Source organism: Drosophila guanche, unplaced genomic scaffold (assembly GCF_900245975.1).
Source record: "Drosophila guanche unplaced genomic scaffold, DGUA_6, whole genome shotgun sequence".
Taxonomy (NCBI): Eukaryota; Metazoa; Arthropoda; class Insecta; order Diptera; family Drosophilidae; genus Drosophila; species Drosophila guanche.
In genome coordinates, this window is record NW_022995747.1 from 3169674 (window position 1) to 3188929 (window position 19256).

The window sequence follows — 19256 nt, forward strand, 5'->3', positions numbered from 1 at the left end:
GTGGTGTTCTTTTATTCTTTTTTTTTCTTGGTGGGGGGGGGGGGGGGGGGGGGGGGGGGATTTTCTTATTTGACTATTGATTGGTTTCTTCGGTCAGGTGTTTCGTGTTGCCCAAAATGGGCGGCCCACCTATTACCTGGCCCAGACACGAGCGTCTCTGAAGATTTGAGGTCTTGTCAAATTACTGCAGCCACTCCATCATCGTTATGTCGGAGCCTTCACGCATATCACATCCATAGCCACATCCGCACCCATCCATCCAACCAAACTGCCAGACACCCACTCAGGATGGGGCATCATCAAGGCTCACAAATTTATGGGCAAAATGCTCAACTTTGCCATAAATGTTCATCATAATGTGACACAATTTCCTCAAGATTTAACGCCGCATAAAAACCCAAAGAACATTCCCATATGGTAATGGAACGGGGAATGCGACTGGGACTGGCGATGGGACTGCTGCTGGGATTGAGTGTAAGAACGGGAATGGGAATGGGAGTGGAAATGGGAATGGGAATGGGAATTCCATGGCCACGGCTCATGGCCCCTGTCCTTATGCATTGTGCAATTCTCATGCTCAATAAAGTCAAAGACGCATAACTCTCCGGATAAGGAGTGGGTAAGCGGGATGGCGCAAATGCTCGCAGCTGGCATAAATTTCAAAATAAAATATAAATAATATATATTATGTGGTGTATATATTCAGCTGCAGTCAGTCAGCGCAGCGCATGCAGGCGACAGATAGACGTAGTGCGAATTTAACAGACAGTCTCTTATCAGGCGACACGAAGGCGGAGGATACCATGCTGCGGAGGACTGCTGCGATTTCAGGGCTTTAAGCAGAGCGCGACAACAATCCCTTTCACTCTGCCTGTGTGTGTGTGTGTGTGTGTGTGTGTGTGTATGTCCGTGTGATATATCATAAGCATGCGTCTGACAAGCATAAGCACCGCTGCTGTCACTGCCACAGAAGCAGCAGCAGACCCAGCTCCAGCCCTGTCCCTGTCCTCGTCGTCTTCACATTCAACTTCTCCTCGGCGTCGACGCGTGTTATTACACCACGCGGCATACTTTTAGCGCCACTCAAAAGGAAGGTTTCACTTTCATTGTGTGCGTGCCTGTGTTTGTGCTTGTGCTTGTGTGTGTGTGTAAATAAAAGTTGAATTATGACAAAGGCATGCAGGCAACCAGAGCACGAGAGGCAGCAGCAGAGGCAAACATCAACATGCAGGAAGTATTCTGAAGAACGAAGCATTAGATGCTCTTCTTTATCGAGCGGAAGAAGTGAAGTCATATGAGACTTTGGCTATGATTATGTGAAGGTTTACCCTTCGTAACCCTCAGCAGCAGATGTCGAAATCGTCTGCTATTGATACCGATCAAGAGCCCTAATAAAACACATCTCGATGCGGCTTCTTCTTCCCTTTCCTTGTTACAACTCCCACACCAAAATCCTGATACCTCCCGGAATGGAGTGCTCGGTACAATAACAACAGCAACCTGCCTGCCTCCCAAAGCTATAGCCTGATAATGCGCTCTTCGGTGACTTCCTTTGGCCTGACTGTTAGCGTGTGTTTGCTTGCATGTGCGTGCGAGACGTTTAACATGTCGTATGCGCAATTTGTGAAATATGCGAGAACAGTGCCTGGCAGCATGAGCAATAAGTTTTGCTCTCTTTACTCCTTCACCCGCTCCTCCTCTGTGTTATGGAAGTAAGCAATTAGTTGCCTTTTCAGCTGAAAGAAAAGCAAATCTTACAAGAGGCGGAGCGTGTGAGCGGTAGAGTGGGTAGCATGGGGAGAGGATAAGCAAACAGCAGCTCATTAATATCCTTTATGCGTTTATTACATCAGCAGCCGGCATCTTATGAAAAAACATAAATTAATGCAGAACATTGCCAGCGGCCACCACCCCAAGCGTCAGCAGCAGCATCAGCAAGCGGAACGGCCAGAGAAAATGCCAATTAGGCCAGCAAAAAGGGAAAATCGGCTCGTGCATGGAAGACAAATCAATCAGACAATTCAATATAATTGTACTAATTTATTTACCCCACTCGAGGCGAAGGCCTTTTGCTGTTTTTTTTCGCAAGATAATTGCCATTCCCACGACATCGGGCAACCCAGCAGCCCAGCAGCAAGTGAGCCTCTTTTTGGCTGGAGGCCTTTGTAATGAAAATTAAAAATTAATGCCCAAAGGTGCGCGTTGCGTTTGCAAAAATGCTTTAATCGAATCCCCAGGGCAGGCCAGAGTTCTCAGTACAGTTTTAATATATAATTTTTGCCTCTTTTTTTGTTTCTCTTGCGAGTTTGATATGATTTTTTGTTGTTTTTCACTTGACTCTTATTTAAATAAATATTTGCTGTCCGGGCGCTGACCTTTTAGCCTCAATGCGTCGTTGTCCTTTGCATTGATGGAAGTTTTTCTCTTTTTTTTTGTATACATGCTTTTACAGTTTTTTTCCTATAGATCCGCACGCACTCTACTCCTCCAGGGCGGATGTTTGACTCATGTTTGGGCAGGCGGCCAAGCCAAACAAAGGAGCAAAATTCTATATTCACATACACACGAGTGTATGTACAGCTCATGTGCTGCTCCCTATGTACGTTTATATATTTTATGTACTCCAAATACATGACACTGTGTTTGTGCTTCCAGTTTTCTTGTTCTGCTGAAAGATTACCGGCTTTGATTTCAATAAAACTGCAACTGAAACTGAGACTGAGACCGAGAGATGAGGAAACGGAGATAGAGAGTGCTGCTTAATACCAAAATGAACTTACAATTTTAAATGCAATATTCATAGAGCGATGGGAAATGAATGCTGTAGTGAACTGGTACACCCTCTGGCAGCAACTTTGCTGTGCAAATCCGAAATTCACAAAGCAAAAATTACATAAAAAACTACTCCATTGGACTAATTTGGAGCACGCACATGGCCCTTGGGGGAAAGGGTGTGGACAAAAAGAGCTCTGCCAGCTCGCAGTATCTCTTTACCTGGTCCCCACCCACTGGTGCTGTCAGTCACAGAGGAGGCACCGGGACTCGCACCAGACTCCGCTCTCATCCTGTCCAACGCCCTGACAGCTTTATTTAAATAAAACAAATGGGCGAGCACGGTGGCGTGGCGGCGGCGGTGGCGGTGGCGGTGTCGGTGGGTGCTTCTTGGCGTTGTTTTTGCCAGTCGGGGCGTGGCTGGGGATGGGGCGGTGCGTTGTGGCCCGGTCTGTGGTTGCCACCAAACTTACCTGAAATTTGACAACATGCGCCTGGATCACAGGTGACGCAGCTGACGCAGATTTTCATTTAGGCCAGACCAGACCTTGCCCCTTGAGCTTGACTTCCCTTCTGCCCCACCCCGACTCATCCGTCAATCAAAGTGGAAAAAGCTTTACTTATTTATACAGTTTCCCTTGGAGTGGCTTTAAATTCTCTACGCTCTGCTGTGTTGCTCGAAGTGAACTCTGCTTAATATTGATGTCGACGCATTTGTCAGCGCCGTAAAGTTCTACCAATTTAAATTAACAGCTGCTGCAATTAAATTAAACGCTTTGAGTTTTCTAAAAATACTTACACGTGTCAACGCTGCCCCCGCCAAAAGGACTTCCCACCCCGAGGCAGTGCACAAAATTTGAATTTAAATTGAAGTTAGTTTGGCAGCAAGCCGCAAAGCATTTCGTTTCCGTTTCCCTTTGAACGCCTTTTAATCCTTCAATTAATAATCTTCAGCTCCGAACTTTTTTCCGCCCCGCAACAACAATAGCAACAACAGCAACAACGTGCTAAATGCGGCCCAAAGTTTTGTTGGATCTTTTTTCATTTATCTTTTTTTTCTGTTGGACGAACCCTTTTCGTGGTTGGAATTTTTTTTTGTTATTTTGTCAGAAACAATTATTTAACGCTTCTTGTTTTGGGGTAGGGCTGGCTGCCATTTTTATATTCCTGAATTCTCTGAATTAAATATCTAATTTATCAAGACTTCCTTCACCCGGCAACAGGGGCCTTAAAACTAAGCGCCGCGCCCGACTTGCCAATGCCAATAATTAAATTTACGGCAAACGGGCAGAGACGGAGGCCAAGTACTTCGAGTTGGATGTCTGCTTTAAGATTCTAGCTTGTCACCTGCCTCGAACAAAAGAGGGCGATCGGTGTTGCCAGGCCACAATAGGAGGCGTGACGAGGCTTATTCCATTCAAACACATGACGTTCCCCCGCAATCTGTAGCCAGATGATATCCCTTTGGCCTGTTTTTGCCGCTCTTGTCTGTCAGCCTTGACTGACTCTGCTGTGTTTATCTTTCATTATTTATTCTCTTATATGGTGAGGGTCGGGTTTGTGGCTGATAGAGTAGCCGGCAAAAAGCACAGTACATCGGGCAAAACCCATCTCCCATAACTAATTAATTATGCCTTCTTAAAGCACTGTTCAACTTTCCCCCACATGACGCTTGCATGTGTGTGTAATGTATATGTGCGAGAGTGAGAGCTGTACTAATCCACTTATACCACTGGGAATCCATAGTGTGGCCAAGATACGTGTCACGCAGCTCCGAGGGGGAAGTGCGACTGGGCCGAATACCTGGCTGCTGGCCAACACAAAAGAACTTGCAACTTTCTTTTTCGTATTAATTAGAAAAATAAACAAAGCGCCAAGCGCTGTGAAATCAATTAAAAAGTAAATTGAAAGGCAGGAAGGGAGCGCTGGAGCGTGAACTCTGGGAAAGGGTACACGGGCTACCCTTCTTCTCGGAAAAGCCAAAACCAATTACCAATGCCAGGAGGGGGCTGGCAACGCTTCTCCTTAATTAGCAGGCAAAGAGCATCTTCGGCTGTCCAAGGAGCAAAATGTACTTGGCCATTTAATTAATAGTACCATAAATACGAAATGACACAAATGCATTTGCATTTGGCATACTGCATTCTGCTCTCTGCTTGCTGGGTTCTGCCTTTTGCATTCTAGTTTCTAGAGTCGAAAGTGCAGATTTTTAATTAGCCTGACCAAAAATAGACCGTAAAAGAGGCAAAAACGGGGGATTGGCGGATTCTTGACAGATTGCCAACAGCTGAGATACGAAATGGCTGAGGCGTAGCACGTGCCGCTTCATGGAAAATTGTTTGCATTTTGCACAACACTCGAGCGCCGACGCTGCCATACCGCAAAAATGGCAGGCATGGAGGGAGGCAGGACGGAGTGTCAGGCATATGGGCGGCTCTGTGCGACTCAGCCGTGGGCCAAAGTTGAAGCCAGATTATATGCGGCTGCCTCTCAGTTATCGCCTACTTAAAATAAACAGTTTAATGTGCAAAGTTTTCGGCTGCCTCGAACCGAACAACAAGCAATCGAGGCGTCGGTACGCCGTCCCGTCTCAACCATGAAGCCACCGTATTCGTGGCTGGGACAAACAAGCCATCCGATCAGACATGGCCAAAGTTTTTGTCGGGCAATCATTAAAATTCATTTCCTATCGACAGTCAGCAGAGACAAGCACCCACACACACACATCCATGTGTGCTCTCATGGTATAGATGACGCCATTTAGTTTGAATATCTATGGCAGCCACATCCCCCACATCTACATAGAAGTACATACACATGTCCTGGCATCTACCAACCAACCCTGGTTTTCCAGCTACCAGTTACCCTGCTCCTCTCGTTCGATGTTTTCACAAGTGCCTCGGAGCGATTTGAATGCGGCAATTCCTTTTGAATTGATCCCAAAAGTGACCTTTGATTTCCATTCGATACGATTTCAGTCATTTTCACATGGCCTGGGTCAAAAGTCTCCAGAGAGCGAGAGCCAGAGAGAGGGAGTGGGAGAGGGAGAGAAGGGACACGGCAACAGCAACAGCGACAGCGAAGCCATTTTGCTTGTGTAGTTTAAGTGCCCGCATTAGTGGGGCACATACTCGTATAAATTTTGCCCGGATAGACCCGAAAACATCGAATGGCATAGCAAAACCGAGACCGAGACCGAGACCGACACACACACACACACACACAGACGGCGAACAACGACAATGACAAAAGCGACGAAACCGAAGCAAAAATCAAACTAAAAGTTCGACTCATGAAAATCATAATTCAAACATTGAAATCAGGATACACAGATTTTCCCTGTCCTCATGTGACACATATGTATATGTGTGTGTGTGTGTGTGTGTGTGTGTGTGTGTATTTGTGTGTGTTTTCCCCTCTCGCTCTGATTGTTATGCCCGCTAGTCATATGCGGAGCACAAGGGTATATGGAATCTATGCAAATTTCTGTGAAAGCCAGAGGGTATGTGCCACTGGTAGATGCAAAGAGTTGGAATATAGAATATACTAATATGCCATGCAATGATCCTTCTCTATCGACTCCTAATCATAGATCCCAAAACCTCTGCCGTTGCATCGTTTTACATTTATCACTTGTAGACTTTCAGCTACATCCATTATGCCCTTGTCAACCGACTGCCAGGTATCACATTGTCGTGGCACTCAACAGTGAAAAGTATTCCCTCGTGTATAGTGGTCGGGCACGGTTTGTGGCTCCAATGTGTGTGTGTGAGTGTGTGTGTTTGTTCTGGATGTGTGTGTTTTCACAATGGCAACTATTGAAAATACGTAAAGCCTCTTTTGGCTGGTTTGGCGGGCTTTGGCTGACTAGAGCGGCATGTCCTTGTGCTGCTTCTGTGATTTCGATGCTTTGCCTTTGACCCCCGAAATTGGGACGCACCCGCCCAAAAATAACCAAAGAGCGACCATGCCCACACGCGCTCCCCAGCCCCCAAATGGGACGGAGCGTATGCGTGTGCGTTTGGTTTTTGTTTTATTGCCAGAGCCGCCGACTCGTTGCCAAGCCGTTTGCCTGCTGCCTTCTCGCTTTTGGGCAAACACTTTTCCGGGCTCCTCTTTGTTGGCCATTGTGTGCGGGGATAATCGAAGCCATAAATAACAGGCGCGAAAGCTTCGCGTTCCACCGGGCCCTCTCCTTAGCCATTTTTTCTTCTTTTGCCTGGCTTTTTTGTGTTTGACAACCAAGTAGAAGGCTGATGGCGGGGGCTGGGGGTGTGGGAATACGATAACAAAAGTGCCAAAAGTGACAAACAGCAGGCAACCGTCAGTGGAGTAGCTCCTCCCCACCCTTGGGGAGAGCGGACCACAACTCGTTAGTAAATCCAATTTGTGCGTGAATGTCAACAGTTTGGATGCAGTTACAGTCAGAGTTACTGTTACTGCCACCCAGACCGGCCCCAAAATGCCGCGGGCATACAGCGAGTAGTCCAAACGGCGCGGCGCGGCGCGGCGAGCGCGACAAATGGCACAAATCGCGTGCCACGACATGTGACCGAGTTTCACTATAAACGTGAGAGAGCGAAAGAGAGAAAGCGAGGGAGAGGGAACGTGCTAGCGTTCTTTTTTTTAAATCAATTAAAAATTTACATTTCATTCACACAATAAATAATTTGCATAATAACCCCACCAGCACACAAACACCATGCCATACACTCAGAGAAAAATTGCAAATTAAAAATAAAAAATATTTATTGGAAAATAATTTAATCATTTCCGAATTCTCAGGCATGTTCTCGCTGAGTGTATGCACTGACCCATACACCATTGCATAATTGAATGTTCAATTTATGCAGAGGCATAAAGAAAACAGTACACAACACAACACACAAATTCCATATGGCTCGCATTTTATAAACAGTTTCCAATTAATTACAACATTCGCTCAAAAAAGGCGAATTTTAAATTCTGGCTGAGCCGCGGATGAGCTGCTGTTGCCGCTGTTGCTGTTGCTGTTGCTGTTGCTGTGTTGCACTTGCCACTGATGGCAATCGCAATGTTGCAATGTTGCACGTTGTTGTGGCAGCAGTACAATGCATCAGATGGCGCGTGGTGCATTAACAATGATTATGGCATACATTTTGGCGCATTTAAATGCTCATAAATTCCAGCCAGCCCTGGGCTCTTTAAGCTGATTTGTACAACTCCATTAGAATGGGAGTATATATAAAAGAATTGCGGAACGTTCAGCCGATCCATCTGCAGTCCTCATATTGACACTGCACCATAAATCGACGCGTCGTCTGGTATAAATTTAGACCCTCTGGGGTGACATGACACGTAAAAGCCAGACAAATGTTGCTGCGGCGAGGGAGCGAAAGAGGGCCCGAAGAAAAGACAAGGAAGATATTTCTCCAGAATTTACAAATGGAACATGCTCCCAAAGAGATTTCTGAGGCTATTCCCCAAGGTTGCTGGAATTCTACTGTCGCCTTTGAAGAGAACGAAAACAAAATCAGCAAACAGTACGGTACGAGCAAATGCCAACCGTTAGAAGTAAAATATATTTGTTTGCATAGGCTTTCAAGTGCAGACAAACACATTAAAATCAAACCCGAAGAGACATGCCAAGAGAGAGAATGAGACTGACCAGCAGAGCATCAGGCGGAATGCAAACACTTTAAAAATAAAACCAAATAAATAACCAGATTCAGACAAATCAGTTCAAGGAAATGAAACAATATTTAAATAAATCAAAATTAGCATCAGCCGCAGAGCACAAACCAGAATGTATCTGCTGGATGCAGGGACAGAGACCGATAGAGACAGAGAGATAGAGAGTGAGAAAGACATCTGTGTGTATGTTTTACATAATAGAATTTCCATTTCCATTTACCGAAAATAAAACACACCACGTTGTCGGCATCGGCATTGGCATCATCGTGGCAACGTGCTAAACAGAATGCCAGAGTCCCAAATCCACAAGATGCGGCTACATGTATATTGTATCTGTATCAGGAGCACACTCGGGTGTTGGGGATTGGAGTGGAGACACTGTAGACACTGTAGGCACTGTAGACTCGTCATTTTAAATACCAAACATTTACGTATATATTTTGATTTCATTCTGGTCAAGGGAAAAGCACTGGCAACTGTCGGACGCAACTTCAACTTCATCTTCTCCCGTTGAATCGGCTTCTGCCTTGCGGTTCCTCGACCACAGAAAGCCTCTCCACGATCCGCCCTTGTTCTTTGGCCGTTTCTCAAATTGACATTGAGTTATGGCAGTCTTTGGTCAGCAGTCGGATTCAGGTCGCTTTTAAATGCTCTTTAAAGCGTACATCCCGACAGTTGCGAAACAAAAACAAAAACACGAACATTAACAAAGATATGGAAAGGAAAATGATTTATGTTTGCTGGAGCAATACCACCTACTTTAATAAATATCATTAAAAATGGTTACATTCTGGGCATATTTAATTGCCGTCCCCATCGCGGTGGCCACTCGAGGAGGAAAATGTTAATAAATGTCAAGAATATTTTCACTCAACTGACAAAATGAGCAACGAGCTTGAAGTTGACAACGACTGCGACTGCCCACCACCACCTCTATACAGACAACATCGTCATCATCAGCAGCGAAGGAGAAAGATGGAGAGGAGAACAAGAACGAGAACGAGAACGAAGGCTGAGCCCAATGCGGGCTTGGACTGGGTCTGCGACTGCTTTCTTCTGCTTTTATAATTTGACATAATTTATGAGTTTTCAATTTATCATTTTTTCTTTTCTCCCTTGCAATAACTTGCAATCGTCTGGACAGAGCAAAGCAGAGGGCTGCAGCATCCTCAATTTGCTTCGGCTTTTCACTCTGTCAAACGCCAGAGAGGCCCCAGCAGCAGCTCACAAATGTCAAATGTCAATGCTGATTGTCTGAAACCCCAAAAAATTGCATGTGAGGCACACATGTTGTGGCTTCCACACCCCAACACAGAGCTGAGCCTCTGCTGATCTCTGTGGGAAGCTGTCTGGCAGTCTGGCAGTCTGGCAGTCTGACAAACCCCCTTTCTCCAAGCCCATAAAATATTGCCCACTTGTCATCAATGTGGCTGTTGCCGTAAGTCGCATGTTGTTCTTGTCATTAAAGTCGTAAGGACTGTCACGTAGCTGTCAATTTACAGAAATCGCATTAGCCACCAAAAGAGTCTACATGCATTCGCGTATTATAATATGCTATGTGCTATGCTCCATGTACATTTGTATGTGCATATTTATGACAACTCGACTCGGTACTGCCTCTCACATCATTTGGGAATTTAGTAGCTGGAGATTAGCAAGTCGTAAAACCCAGCACTCAACGGCGTGTACCCGTACCCGTAGTTGTGGCTCGAAGGCAGATAAGACCGAGGGCTCAGCGAACACTTGGATGGCTGCATGTAATTAGCGTTGGGTTGGGCACTCAACTAACCCACTCTCCACATACCTGTAGTAAGTGTGGTAGTCATTTACCTTCTTCCTGAGACGCTAAATGTCAACGTAAATTTGCATTTTTAAGTCGCATAAACAAGACTCAGCCGGAGACAGAGACACCGCCATTCAGATAATCCGCGAAAGAGTCAAAAAAAAAAGAATAAAGAAAGTACAAAAAATAAACGAAACGAAAGCATGTGAAACAGGAAACAGGACACGGCACAGGACTACTGTAAGACTAGCCGCAGGACTCAAAGGCTTTTAAGTTGGACGCAGTGCGGAAACATTGGGCAAGTCTCTGATGAAAAGCGAGGGAGAGAGAGAGAGAGAGAGAGACAGGGAAGCGGTTAAAGCAGTCACACAATGTGCATCAAGATGGATTTACACAGCCATACACAGGCCACGATAAACGGCTTTTCAAAAGCGGAGAATGTGGAAGTGTTCGTGCAGAGCAATTGAAAGCAAAATCAATTACAACAACGGGCTTTTGGCCAGAAGGGAGAGCGGATGAGAGAGGGAGAGCTCTGAAAAGCATTTTAACGACACCATTTTGATACCTCTCTTCCTCCCCCACACTCCTCTCCTCTCCACTCCACTCTTCTCCACAATTCATTCAATCATTTACATAAAATTTTATTTAACAAGCGAATTCCAAAGGCTTTCATTTTTAATGCAGCTCAGCGCAGACCCACATTGATCCCACATCTCTGGTCCATGGTTCGAGTTCTGGTTCTGGTTTCTGGTCCCTGGATCTGGGTACGGTGTCCCCAGTGAGACGAACCACAATCCAAATGGATATGTACGTACACACTCACGCGTAGGATGTCTGCGAGTGCGCTTAATGCGTATCTGCATACGGGTGTGTGGATGTGGATGTATGCCGTTGAAACTTCATTATGAAGGCCTCAAAATGTTGGCAAAAGCAAATAAAATGCGAGTCGAATCGCAGGAAGGGAGAAAAATATTAGCATACTTTGGGACGCAGTCGAAAGTTTGTTTGGCGAAACAAATTAACCTTGAATATGGCACATAGAGAGGAGGCGTCATTGCCTGTCAAAACGACGCCGTTTCTGGTGAAATTATGCAAATATGCTCGACAACAGGGAAGCCAGCCAGCCACAATGGATGTCCTCCGATGAGAAATACAAAACCCACCGCTAGGACTCCAGAGGATACGGGACTACCTCCTTAACTGACTAACACTCACTCACTCAGCGTCTGGCTGACAGTCATGTCTTTGGCTCTTTTGTGGCATCGTCTTCTTGGAAAAATTTATTAATTTTCAAGCGAAGAACAGGGCTGAAGAGAGCAGACTTTGACGTCAGTTATAGGTAGTAAGCAGCAGAAGGAGCAGAGACACGCTTGACAAAATCAATAATGAGAATGGGAGCGCGGCTGTTGTTTCAGTTCTTCCTGCTTTTGCTGCCTTTGGTATTTGCATGATTAATGAAGCCACGTAATTGATTACACGGCCACGCCCAGGACGAGTTGCACAAAACAAAGGCAAAGGCAGAGGCAAAAGGTTCTCCATCTCGCATGATTTTATATCATCGAAGGCTCTAAGGAGCACAGCTGATTGATGCGTCTGTGGTTGGGACAAAGGCTCCCACATTCCCCACCCCATCCTACTGCCACGCACGTGCGTGTGGCACATAGCCAGAGCCAGCTGTAAAGCCAGAGCCAGACCCAGCGCCATGTCAACAAGGCAACAACCAGGAGGCCAAGAGCACAAGAGCACAAGAGCCAGGGCCGGCTGTCATTGACTGCGGATTGGCGTTGTCAACGGTGCAGCGAGGATGATGACAAGGATGATGATGCAACCGCTTTCAAAAGCTGCAACAGACAGCCACGGGTATGGGGGCATGAGAGCATAGGGGCATGGGGCATGTTGCATGGAGCATGGAGCATGGACCATTGGCGGAAGCGAGGCATTCTCATGGCTGGTTATTTATGCGTAATTTCTATGCAGAGCAAGAAGCAACTGCCAAAGCAAGGAGGCAGCAGAGCAGCCACTTCACTTGCATGCGAGTCAAAGCTCCCTTACCCGCCAAGCGGGGGCTGGGCTTTGGCTTTGGCTTTGGCCTTTGATGCCTTCCATTGTTTCGATGGCTGTGGAAGCAGCTTTAAGTCCCCGCTGCTCATACAGGCGCACACAATCATCAATCAAAATCAAAAGCCAAAGTACTTTTGACATTAATTTATTCAAAAGGGATACAAGCACTTTTCAACTGCATGCCAAAAGCGAGAGAGATACGAGATAGTTTATATGGTAGCAGATCGGATATTTGTGACCACTCCATTCCATGCCACTACACTGTACTCCAATTATGACCACACTTTCCTGCATTGCAGCTGTCAACATAATAGTTGCTTAATTTCCCAACCATGGAATGCAAAATCCTCTTCACATTTGTGGTACAAAATATTCGAATTAATATTTATGAAACACGCAGAGAACATCGACGAGAACGAGGTACGGCGACGCGCTTTGCATAAATCAAAAACATTTGAATAATAAATACGAATTATGCATTTAATTAAGATTTGCCACAAAAATCCACGTTCTGTCGAATTCTGTGGAGTTGCCTGGGGTTGGAGCACGACATTTCTGGCTGCTATGGCTGTGGGTTTCTTTTTTGCCTTCATTTCAGTTCCCCCATTGCTCTCTCCTCATCGATGGCGGATTCGCCATTGTTCCAGCTCTCTGTCTGTCTGTGTGTGTTTGCTTGTTAGTTCTCTGGTGTGTGTGTGTGTGTGTTGGTGTGGGAGAGATTTTGATTTCCTCAGCTTGCATCACTCAAAGTGAGAGAGAGAGAGAGAGGAGGCGAGACAGAGACAGAGCCGAAAAAAAAGAAGAGCAAACGCCAGCCGAATTCAATCTAAATGCAAATGCTCTTGGTGTGCTTTTTGCTGCTCCATCCTTGAGCGGAGCATCGTGCCGCAGCCGCAGCAGTGGAGCACCAGAGGAGCTCCCAGCCAGCAGCGACAACAGCAATCCAGGTGAAATCGCAACACAGAAAGCCAATTAAGCGACGCCAGACATTAATCGAAGCTCCTGCCAGATATCGTGAGAATATCGCTGCTGCCCAAATGGCGAACAGAATCCACGCATTTGGGAATTTTTTGTTTGGTAAATGCAATCGCCAGTGCCAGTGCCAGTGCCAGTGCCCGTGCTGACTGCAAAAATCGCATTTATCCCTGGCCAATGGTCTTTGTTGCCTTCTTATTCTACCCATGGCATATAGGATGCAACCCGTTAATAGACAATTCCCATTCAAATGGTTATTTTCCTATGGCTGCTTGTGTTTTCTATTGCATTAAAGGCCACTAAAATGTGGCACTCTCTTTTGCCAGTCTCTGTCCTGTCTCTTGGGTGTGTTTGCCTCCCCCTGCTTAAGTATGTTTGACATCAGATGAGCTCGTTTTTCCATGCTCGCTTCATTTGCTCCGACAACACGGACTGGGCTCCGTAGAGCGCAAATTGATAAATTATTGTTGCTGCCACGAACGTACGGATGCCATGCCCCAGACTCACGGATGAGACAGAGACAGACAGCCAGAGAGACTTGTATCTAGACTGTCTGGAAGCATGGCATCGCATGGCTGCAACAATTGCCGGCAATTAGCTCGGAAAAACAATTAGCATTATGTGATAAGCGGTACATAACATTATTATCTAATTATCAAAATAAATTTAAGGCCAGACAGAGCCGGACCACTCCAGAAAGTGAGACAGATTGATGTCTGCCCCGGGTTGTGGGAGACAGAGGTCAAGGAATTGTAATTGAGACATGGTCCATCCCGAGCTTCAGCCCCCAGAGGGAAGGTCAACGTAAGTCTGCGAGAGCCTTCATCTACATCGATGTGTATGCAAATCACGCGAAGCACTTTAAAGGCATTAGAATCTCAAATATCTGAGGCAGAGTATTTGCACACACACACAGACACATATGACAAGGGCAACGAAACTTGGAAAGCCGCGACGTGACAACACGCAAATCGAAGCCTACGAGGAGACGAGACGCCTCCTCCACATGGAAATAGATACAAAATAAATATGCAAAGTCGCTTCGCTCCACAGGCGGCTGCCACGGCCACGGCAGAGGAAAAATACATAAATCAGAAGGCAGCAGCAGCGGCAGTGGCAGAGGCAGCAGCAGAAATGCGAAATTAAATGCAAACAGTGGCAAAAAGCGACGACTCACGACAGGGTCGTCGCGGGACGTGGATGCTTGCTGGTGGCGATGCGGAAGCATAATTGAACTTTGAGTTTCAACGGAGTAATGGAGCGGGGGAGTGATGGGTGTGCCTGGAATGGTAGAAGCCAGGACCCAGCCAAGCCAGGACAGCCCGGTTTCAGGCGCTCTCTACTCATTAAAGCCAAATGCAATTTACGCCGATAATTTGCAACAATTTGCATGGGACGTGGGCATGCAGTCCTCATGCCAGCATTCACCCTGGTGCTCCACGATGCTGCACACCGAGATGAAATGCACTCTCTAAGTGCCTTCAATGGCCACCGTTTTAATTGCACGGCTTAGCCACGTTCGGGGAGGCAAACACGATGCCATTTTGTAAATTTCGTTAATAGGGAAATGTGCATAGATTTTCATCTATACGGAAAATACTTAGCCAAGCCGCCTCACGCGTGGATAGCAAGCGCACAAGGGAAAGCGAAACGTATACCTTGTGGAATGTGGATAGAAAATTTGCATATTATCACAATTATTCCAGGAAAGAAAAGCAATGCATCAACGTGGTGGCTGGGGGATTAATTTCATTCGATTTTAATAGAATTGCAAATGGATAACGCTTCAAGCTATCCAACTCTCGTTTATCATGTATTTTGCATGAATACTCTTCATTATTTACAAGTCGCGCACACGAGAGAGTACGAGTACGAGTAGGAGAATTTCCCTAGATTGTTTTCCTTTCTGCTCGATTTTGATTGCATTTTCCACACTCGAGTATTTTCCCATTTTCAAGGGGCGATTGCTGCAGCTTCTGGGCTGCACAGAATTTATTATGCATAAAATTGCAGCAGAAAAGTCAAATAAAATATGCATCGAAAGTTTTATTGTTCATTCAAACTGTTCCACTGCTCTCCCTTTCCACCTCTCTCTATCCCTCTCGTTGCCACACGCACTGACACACTCCTACACACAAAATTGAATTCTTTTTTTTATGCATTTAACTAAATTTCATTTATTGTTGCTTACTGCTCTCACCCCATCCCCACAATTGCACGCAAATTTGTATGTGCTTCGTTTCGCTTTGTTTCATTTCGGGATTTTCGTTGTGTTTTGTTCATATTTTTCACTCAGGAGTGGGTGTGCTGCTCCTGGCTTTCCTTGCCTTTCCATTTCATTCCATTCCTTTCTCTGTGCTGGCTGGATTTCTGTTTGCTTTAATAGACTATGCTCTGGACATGCCAGCACACATTTGTGTGCCCTGCTGCTGGTCCCAACTCTCGCGATTCTCTCACTATAGCTCTCTGAATCTTCCTATAGCTATAGTGTTCTGGCTTGGGCATGGGATTGGGGAACAAAAACTGGGGCCGGCTCATGGCACTGGCTCTTGCAAATATCCTGCGGCGGTCGCATTTATATGAGTTTATACCATTTTGTGTTGCTGGGGGGACTGGGAGAAAAGAAAGCAGGGAAGCCGGGAAACAGACCGGTTGGTGCACTGGATTTTGTGATTTGGTTTTTATGTGTGCCATATGTACCGCTCCACACCAGTTTTTCTTTTCTTTTCTATTTTTTGTGTGTGTGTGTGGGGCTTATTTTCTGTACAGCGTTTTTTGGGCCAGAAGGCATAAGGCGCCGAGAGGCGCTTAGAGAAATTTATCCAAAGATTTGTGCGGATTGTGGCCAAGGTTACCTTTTGGCTGGCAGTGGTATGAGAGGTTGGAGATTTATTGGACTCTGTAAAGAGATAATTGTGCAGCCTAAGCCAGGGCAGTGGTAAGACAAAATCAATCTTCAATTTAAAATGCAGCAGAAAGTTTCCACACACACACAACTTTTGTCGTGTTTGAAGGTATATTCTACATATATCTGAGATTGTTTTCAACAAATTTTAAAAGACAAACAAATCTCTGGACATAAGCAAACGATGCTGCAGTTGTGTAAGCAAGTTGCAAATGAAAGAAGCTGTAAGCTGCAGGGCTTACAGGGCCACAAATCAAAGGGAGGTCAGTGGGGACCTCCACTCACCCGTCCATGTATGAGTTTCTTGTGCTAATCCAAAAGGCAGAAGAACTTTCAAGGCCTCTTCCTCCAACTCCGAAACTCCTCTCTGCTGGGGACAACAAGTTGGGTAACTTTAATTTATGTTTTTCCCTTACAGCAAAGAAAAATGGGCAAAACTTTTCGCTCAATAGCCAGTACAACGAGATGAGCATTGTTCTAATGCACTGACCCGTACATACAATATATGTAGGGTGTGTGCAAAGCTGTTGGGGGAGGTTGTCTGCATAAACAATTTGTATCTGGTGGATGCTGCTGCTACTGCTGCACTTTCACTCGATGACAATTGTGATAAATTATGCTGCCACGCGACAGACAGACAGTCAGAGCTTCTCTCTTGACCCCCCCGACGAACTGTTGCGCCCACACTCTCTGCAGATACTTTTGCCACTACAAATGAAACCGCAGTGTGTTATTGTGTCATTAATATCTTTTGCCTCTTTCTGTGCTTTAAGGCTGCTGCCCTTTTGTATGCTTTTTGATTTTTGATTTGATTGATTTTTTGTTTGGTACGTAAAGTGCGAAAACTCACTTTTAATTTTTGTTGCTGTAGCTGTAGCTGTGGTTTTGTTGCTGCTGCCAGTGGATTAATTGATGACCCACACGCAACTCGAGTGGTGCTGTAGCTGAAGCTGAAGCTGAATCTGTGGTTCGGCTCTCCCACTGCAAAGCGTTAATGAGTCCGCATGACGGGCTCAAATTTCCATATGATTTACTGCCCTGCCCGCCCACTCACTCCTCTCACGCACTCACACAATGTTTATCTGTCTTTGACGCTTTTCCGCAATTCACTTTTCACTTTCTCCACGCACACTTATTGTTGTTTCTCTCTTTATTATTTTTTTGGGTGATTTTTTGCCCGTTTTTCGCACACTTTTCCCTTGCCTTGGGAGGAGAACCTCCTGCTACCGGCTTGTACTTGGGCTTTGGGCTTGCTTTATTTTCCGCTTTTCCACTGTCGGCTGTCTGGTAATCCGCTTTGGCCTAAATTTCAATTCTTATTTGATTTTTTTTTTGTACGCTGCTCGGCACAGTTTGTTTGCTTGGCGCGATGTTTATTTTTACGCGAAATTAAGAGGCGCCCACCGATGGTCGGTGGAATCGGTGGAGAACCCGGCACGGGCCAGGATTCTCAGGCACTCTAAGGGGGATGGGGTGGGGCCCGGTCACACGCGACCTGTACGATGCGCAGCACTCCACAAGATCCGAGTGTCACGCACTAATGTCTTGGCTCTTCCTTTGTTCCCTCTTGCTGCTGTTGCTCTCGTTAATTAGAGCCATAAATTGCAAGTGGAAGTGACAAAAAAATTCCCTGTTTATTTCTGTTGATATTATCGGTCGGACTGAGAGCGATGCTTGCACTGGAAAAGGCCGAGCAGAGACTCGGAGACACACCCGCACGGCGAACAACACGGAACGGGCCACGGATAAGAACTAAACAATATCGCAGCTGCCACGGCTGCCGCTGCTGCGCTGCTCGGCTGCTGCTGCCTCCTGCTCTTGCTGTGCTGCCTTTGTTGTTGTTGCTGCTGCCACAGAGTGTTGTACGCTGTACGAAGGCTGTGGCTGGTCGGCAAAGCTGACTGCCTGCCATATCATTCACAGTTTTTCACATCGTCGTCCGCCCTTCGGGTTTCTCACTCTCTCGCTCTCTCGTTTGCGGGTCGGAAAATGCCGGCGCCTGCAACATGTTGCAGCAACCACCCAGCCAGCCACCCGAAGACGTGACCTTTGGCAACTGCCAGAATGTTGTTTTCTTTGCAGCCAATTAATGGGCGACGACTAGAAGCGCTTCCTCGAGTCCGCAAGTTGTCGGTGTGTATCTGTGTGATTTATTAGGTCCCACTCATAAATCCCGGCATCCTCTGCAGAGCCGCATAAACAAAACACATGCATAATTTCCATAAATCTTTTATGCCTGCGTGTAAAAAGTTTTGGCCAGGCCAATTATGTGACCCAGAGAGCTCGAACTAGGCACTAATTTGACAGCCAAGTGGCCCGCAAGCCTTTCGTCGAAGCTCACGCCATGCCATGGCAGCATGGAGTCGGTCGGGTCACTAAACCCCCTGAGGACATGCCAGCTGAATGCTAATCCACCCAAAAGTAACGACCTAATTGAGTCGTTCTCTGACCACTGGAATGATTGCGCCTCCATTATCCGCTCTTGGCTATGTTATACCACTCCTCCCGAGATATATTGTCACCTTATGGTGTGCTCCTTTCATGGTCCTTCGAGTCATAGGCTTAATTTTGCAGGAGCCAGGAAAGAACATGTGATAAGTAGCTTAGGATTCAAAGGGGATTGCCTGAGCAACAATGAGCAGAATTAATTAGTATAGAGCTAATACAAATCAACGAGTTTAAGACGAATGGATTGCCATGGCATTTAAATAAGGCTTTTCAGTAGATAGCCTGATCTATAACGATTCTTGATATTAGAAAATATTTTAATATAAAATATTTAACATTTTTGTTATCAGACAGTATGCTATTAGAGCAAATATCTGTGGAAAAATAATATTTTTCGTTCCCTCAGAATCCCAGCAACATGACATTGTCAACAAATGTTGCCTTCGTTTGGTGTTGCGGCACGCGAAGTTGCGAGCGCATTGTCAACATGCTGTTCTAGCAACATGATGCCTTCGTTAAGTGTGGCGGCACACAGGTGGTGGCAGCATTTGTGCCATTTTCAGAATTATCAAAATTCGCAAAGGAATGTGTCAATCGAATATAAGATTGATATTCTAGGAAACTTTTTCAATGGTATTT

General features: G+C 45.9%; 1 protein-coding gene across 4 annotated transcripts in view; it reads right to left on the reverse strand.

The window, feature by feature from the left end:
• Nucleotides 1-17932, reverse strand: part of LOC117582815 (neural cell adhesion molecule 1) — a 64225-nt gene extending 46293 nt beyond the window's left edge. For 2 of the 4 annotated variants that reach the window (XM_034270854.1, XM_034270850.1), the window contains exon 1: nucleotides 17020-17932. The gene's annotated coding sequence lies outside the window, so the exon portion shown is untranslated. The remainder of the gene's footprint in view (nucleotides 1-17019) is intronic. The other 2 variants (XM_034270853.1, XM_034270852.1) reach the window with 1 other exon arrangement.
• Between the last annotated feature and the right edge of the window lie 1324 nt (nucleotides 17933-19256).